Below are 6,812 nucleotides of genomic sequence, written 5' to 3' on the forward strand. Positions count from 1 at the left end.
GATGAGCCTATTTGAAATGCACTAACTTACCAAGATTATTTTTGTATCTTTGGCTTTTTTTAAAACTGAAATAACTCGTAGATTCACTGTAATTTTTAACCACTATATGGATATGGAAAATTAAAAAAAGGAAATTTGTCAGATTAATGTAGCAGTTTTATGAATAAAAAAAAGGAGTGTAAAACTAGCTAACATTATATAAAGATATCAGGAACTACATTACCTGTTCCACAAGCATCTTGCATGTCACAAAGTCACAGGTAAATGAGTAATTATATATTATTTTTAATGAAATTTGAACATAATTTCACCACTTCACAATAACATGCATTCTTTCTATTATTCTGTAGAATTATTTAACCTATGTTAAATTTAACAGGAAGTCAATATATTGAATGCAAAACATGCACTGATCCAGAATGTTACATGTAATACCTTTGAAGATAATATCATTATGCAAGTTTTGTTTGTTTGTTGATTTTTTTTTCAACTATTTCTCCAAACTTTTAGGATTCATAATATTACAACACTGATAAACATCTTTCACAAGATGCAGAGAAGTTAAAAAACAAATGCATCACATCACTTTGAGATCTCAAATACACTTTTGTATATAAGTACAAGTAATTCCAAATTCATGCTCCAATATGTCGGTTAGCATAGACATAATTGATGATTTTGAATTCAGAATCACCATGAATGGTGAAATTATGATGTATCGACTTGTTCAGAGAGAAGGACCAAATGTATTTATTGATCATAAAGAGGACATGGACCCTGGAATGAAGATAGAAACACTTATATTAGAAGTCATGGATGGTTAGTGTAATGAATTTATTGTTCTCTATATACATATTTTCTTTATTTTCTTCTTGAACATTTTTCCCAATAATTTGAAACAATTTTGAATATAAAGCCAGAGATGAATTATCAAAATCTTTTGGAAAAAAATCTCGGTCTAAAAAATAAGTATTATAGAAAATTAAAATATGAGAAAATAGTATCCCATTCTGTTTATATGTAACAGTATAAATACTACAAGTAAAGCTATTCTTTCAATAAACTAAATACCTGAAGGAAAATTAAAATACACACAAACACACTCAACATAACTCTCACATACTCAAAGTTATCTAAATCTTTCAAAAGAAAAATCTAAAAACTAAAACATTGCTTCAAGTAATAAGTTGTACATGTAAAACTAAAAAACAAAGAGACAATGTTGTCCAATACTGCTTGAGGGTGCTTCTGAAGACGTGGGAGAACCAAGTGGTGATGAGGATGTCAAAGCCTTTAATAATTTGAACTTTAAGGAACTTTAAATGAAACTGAAATTGGTTTTCCAAACAGTTATTCCAATTATACATTATTGAACTGTAATAAAATCTGTGGAAAAAGTTATAACTGTTTTTTTCTTTTCTTTTTAATGGTAAGATAACTTATTTGTTTACATGTCAAAAAGCGCGCGAAAAAAAGGCGTACCTCTTTACATATTTGACTTTTATAAACGCTTTCACATGTTCTGGTATGTTGATGTTCCGCAAGGTAAATCACCACTCTAAATTTGCACTATCCGTAGTCCAGGAAAATTGAAAATGTTAACGAACCTACAACTAAACAATCTTCTGAAAATTAAAGTGTCAAAGTCGACACTTGACCCCACATAATCCCCTGGTCCTTTCCAGTGGCACCCTAAGAGTCCTCCTGATGATGGCTTGAATTGCACTGAATCGATGATAAACATTTTTTATTCACCATGTTCAGTCAATGTCAAAAGCATAAACATCAACAAAAGCCACATTGCGATGAATTATTCTTGTTCAGTTATTAGATCCAAACGCAAACTTACAGATAAAAACAATAGCGCTCTATATGTGTTATATTTAATTCGTCCCATGGAACATATAGGTTGTAGGTGTGTAAGATTTTTTTTTAACTATTATTGTTTAACATCCCTAACAAGATTTTTTTTTAAGTAGATACTATGATTTTTTAAAAATTATTATTGTTTAACATTCATCTCCAGAATTTTTAATGCTAGAGTACTTTAGAGTATTATGGTGTGTTAATTTGCATTTTTATTCTACTCTTGCGAAGAAAACATCTTAAAGAGTGGCAGACACAGCAAGAAATCAACTTACATATGGTACAAAATGTATTGAGGATATTATACAAGAATAAGAAATCAATTCGCAAAAGGGAAAGTTCTTCTAAGTTCAAAGATGCAATTGAACAATTAAAAGAGAACAGTCCAAAAAATTGAAACGTTCAGGGCATCTAATTTCAACAGAAAAGCAGCAGCCAACTGAAAAGAAAAGGAAAGTTAACAAGAAAAAAAGCTGAGGCCAGTGTAGGAAAGGAGAAAAAAGTAACAACAAACATCAGTGAAAAGAAATCTAGCAAAATTGGCTGAAATTGAGGAACTGTTAAGGCAATGTGCAATGGCACAAATACAGTCTCTGAAACGTTCTACTTTCCCACCTGAACGGTGAACGAACGCACAGCGCAAACTGAACGGTGAACGCAAGATGAACGATTTGTCCTTTAGTAATGGATTCCTTACAAAACCTGTGGTCCTCTCAAAACTCCACACGAAAGTGACATGGAACTTAAACATGAAGAAACCAATCCCAAAATTATTGTAACAAGTAGCAATAATTCACAGCGCCAGAGCCCACACGGGTTATGTATTTTTTCTGCAACAGCTGCGACGTTCATTCCAGTAACAACAAACAAAGAAAGCATTTTATTGTTTAAGTAACACTCTGCGTTACCACAGATACCTCATTCGATTTACAGACACATCCATATTTCTTGCTATTGTATTTATTTTTTGTGAAAATATTTTTTTTGGAAGTGAAAAAATATTTTTTGGAAGATAGAATCTAAGGACGGTTTATCAACAAGAGTCACGCTATTTAACCAAACAAAATATTGTACGACTTACATTTTCCTTCTTTGCAAGCGATAATCAGTTAATTCTTACTTAATTATGCCTGATACCCCTGGGTATCCTGGGCAATATTTTCTACCTCCTTCCAGTTCTTCCCCCTTCTCTTGACATCTGCCTCCCAAGTCTCTCCGCCAGGTGTTCTTTGGCCTCCCTTTCTTACGTTTTCAAGTTCCTACTTTAAAAGGAGTGTGTCTCAGAACACCATTGTCATTAGTGTCTAAAATATTTTTAACACTCTCCTATATTTTCATATAAATTTATTTCCCAGGTTCTTATTTTGATTTGAGATTCTGCTTGGTCTTATTTTCGAGCCTGTTTGTACCTTATTTCAACACCTCATGTCAGTTGTAATGAAAACACTAGATAGAATGTTCTGTCGTTAAAATGATATTGTCCTACGGACCCGGTTTAACGATAGAATTCGTTCCGTGTATTCGTAATGTAGCAAAAAGAAACACGGGCGATAACTCGCATAATGCATTTAGTAGGAACAATCTAGAGTTCCTAATGTAAACATGGCAGGTAATTTGAATCACGTTGAGAAAATTAATTGGATTTTCGTATTTATATGGATTATTTTGTGGGATAAAAGGCATAACCAATCTCAAAAAGGTTTGTTTTGATTATTTTGGTAGTTATTCCCAGTACAAATGATTTTACATTCTTCGAAATCGTTTCGGAGCGGATCCGCTCCGATTTGCTACATTGCAAGTATATGTGACGTATTCTAACTGTGGTGAGGGCTTGTACCGAGACACAGTTAGATTATTCTAACTATGAAAACATCACTTTCAATAAACAACAAAATTTATTGAACCTTTGTAAAGACAAACAAAAAAAAAGGTATATAAAAATAAAAAGAATTTAAAACTGTAAATTCCTCCCTTGTGAAAAAAATCCAGTTTTGAAAATCAAGCAAAAATCACCCCCAACCTAGGGTCCGGAAACGCTAGCCCAACCTAGCCGGGGGAAAAGGCCTAGGGGAAATTAGAAAACCCCTTATTTACATGATTTATGGAAAACCTAACTCCTAGCTTTTAGTTTTATGGCCTAATATTTAACAGGAGTAATAGACGACGACAATTTTTGTACAAACTTACAGCAAATCAATGCTTTTCAAGATTCCCCCACTAAACTAGCAGCTACACGGGATTTTATACTTTTTGAAACAATGGAAAATTTAGCTTAGAATCCTAGTGGATGCACCCAAAGGGTATGAACTTTGACTGATATTAGTGACACCCAAAAGGTTAACTTCCGTATTAATAGCCAATCAAAATTTAGATAAACATTAGCCCAAAAGATTTGATGGAAGCAACACGTGCTTTTCCCTGAGAAGGTTTGTAAACATGCTAAATATAAACAATAGTATTAGGGATAAGGCAGTATACACATATACTCGTATGTATGAAAAACATTGATAATAACATATATTACTGAATTACAAGGCATAAATGTATATATCAAAATCCATTCCTGTCACACTCCTCCTTCCTAAGACATAATTGATTATATCATTTATTCCTCAAATTAAACATGTTATAATGTATAAAATATAATGATATGGCAGGAATTAAAACCAGAAGTCTCTGTCGAGACTGAAGCTCTACTGGTTTGTACTTATAGCAAAGGAAGAGGAAAGTACTTAAGCAGTTGGGAATTGAAACTTTACACTAGCAAAAAAAAGAATAATGATCCTTGAATAAGTCTCTTTATGTTTTTATTGTAGTCTACTTGCATGCCACATTATATTATAATCAGACTAAAACTGTATTTGAAGTAGCATTTTGAGAGTAACAGAAATTGCTCTCTTTATTAACCAAGGTAATCATGTTCATTGAAGTCAAAAACGGATATAAAGAGTTATGTACCTTAGTGTAGTCTACTTGTGTGCCAAGTTATATTGAAATCAGACCAAAACTGTAGGAGGAGTAGCATTTTGAAAGAATTTCACAGAAATTTCTATTTTAAGTAACAACGCCAACACCATTTGTGGAAATCAAAAACCGATATACAGAATTATGTATCTTAGTGTAGTCTACTTATATGCCAAGTTATATTGAAATCAGACCAAAACTGTAGGAGGAGTAGCATTTTGAAAGAATTTTACAAAAATTTCTATTTTTAGTAACAACGCCAACACCGTTCGTCGAAATCAAAAACCAATACACAGAATTATGTATCTTTGTGTAGTCTACTTATATGCCAAGTTATATTGAAATCAGACCAAAACTGTAGGAGGAGTAGCATTTTGAAAGAATTTTACATAAATTTCTATTTTTAGTAACAATGCCTACACCGTTCGTCGAAATCAAAAACCGATACACAGAATTATGTATATTAGTGTAGTGTATTTATATGCCAAGTTATATTGAAATCAGACCAAAACTGTAGGAGGAGTAGCATTTTGAAGGAATTTCACAGAAATTTCTATTTTTAGTAACAACCCCAACACCGTTCGTCGAAATCAAAAACCGGTATACAGAATTATGTATCTTAGTGTAGTCTACTTGTGTGCCAAGTTATATTGAAATCAGACCAAAACTGTACGAGGAGTAGCATTTTGAAAGAATTTTACGTAAATTTCTATTTTTAGTAACAATGCCTACACCGTTCGTCGAAATCAAAAACCTATACACAGAATTATGTATCTTAGTGTAGTCTACGTGTGTGCCAAGTTTTATTGAAATCAGACCAAAACTGTAGGAGGAGTAGCATTTTGAAGGAATTTTACAGAAATTTCTATTTTTAGTAACAACGCCAACACCGTTCGTCGAAATCAAAAACCGATATCCAGAATTATGTATCTTAGTGTAGTCTACTTGTGTGCCAAGTTATATTGAAATCAGACCAAAACTGTACGAGGAGTAGCATTTTGAAAGAATTTTACAGAAATTTCTATTTTTAGTAACAATGTCTACACCGTTCGTCGAAATCAATAACCGATACACAGAATTATGTATCTTAGTGTAGTCTACTTGTGTGCCAAGTTTTATTGAAATCAGACCAAAACTGTAGGAGGAGTAGCATTTTGAAAGAATTTCACAGAAATTTCTATTTTTAGTAACAATGCCAACACCGTTCGTCGAAATCAAAAACCGATACACAGAATTATGTATCTTAGTGTAGTCTACTTATATGCCAAGTTATATTGAAATCAGATCAAAACTGTAGGAGGAGTAGCATTTTGAAAAAATGTTTACAGACAGACAGACAGACAGACAGACGGACAGACGGACGGACGCCGGACGCATTACTATCGCATAAGCTCTTCTGGTCTCTGACCAGTAGAGCTAAAAATAAGGTAGAAGTTGAATATCTTTAAAATTCTTATTATCAAAAGTAAAATGAAAACAGTTTTCTAGCCTTTTAATGTTTTAAATGTCAAGTTCATAACTTTGTTAATGTCTTTCTGGAAGCTGGCCCCCAGAGGTGTCCAGTAACGACAAAAGTGTCTTCTCCCTCCGTGATCACCTCTTGGTCCCTGGCGTTGGTCTCGGACCGAACTAAAGTATCTTCCGTTGTGGTAGTGCCAGCTCTCCTGCCCTTTGCCTCCTGCAACCGAAATTGCTCCTTGGCCTGATTAATAGGAGTAAGGGGCATTAATCCCTTCACTGGATCGGAAAACTTGATGTTGCGGACCCATTTCTCCTTCGGCATGAACTGATTTTGGTTGGAATGTTTCAACTTCATATGATGGAATGCCTTCTCGCACTCCCGTAGCGGCATACAGGGCAGGCAAATATACAGATTTCTTGACTGTGTACCTGACTCCAGTGGAGACGAGTCTCTTTCATAGTTTTCAAAAATATGTGGCATCCGTCAGCAGGGCAGGTCATTCCTCCCTCTATCCATTTTG

This window comes from Saccostrea cucullata, unplaced genomic scaffold (genome assembly GCF_032062105.1).
Source record: "Saccostrea cucullata isolate Sc308-1 unplaced genomic scaffold, CSIRO_AGI_Scuc_v1 ctg7418, whole genome shotgun sequence".
Classification (NCBI taxonomy): domain Eukaryota; kingdom Metazoa; phylum Mollusca; class Bivalvia; order Ostreida; family Ostreidae; genus Saccostrea; species Saccostrea cuccullata.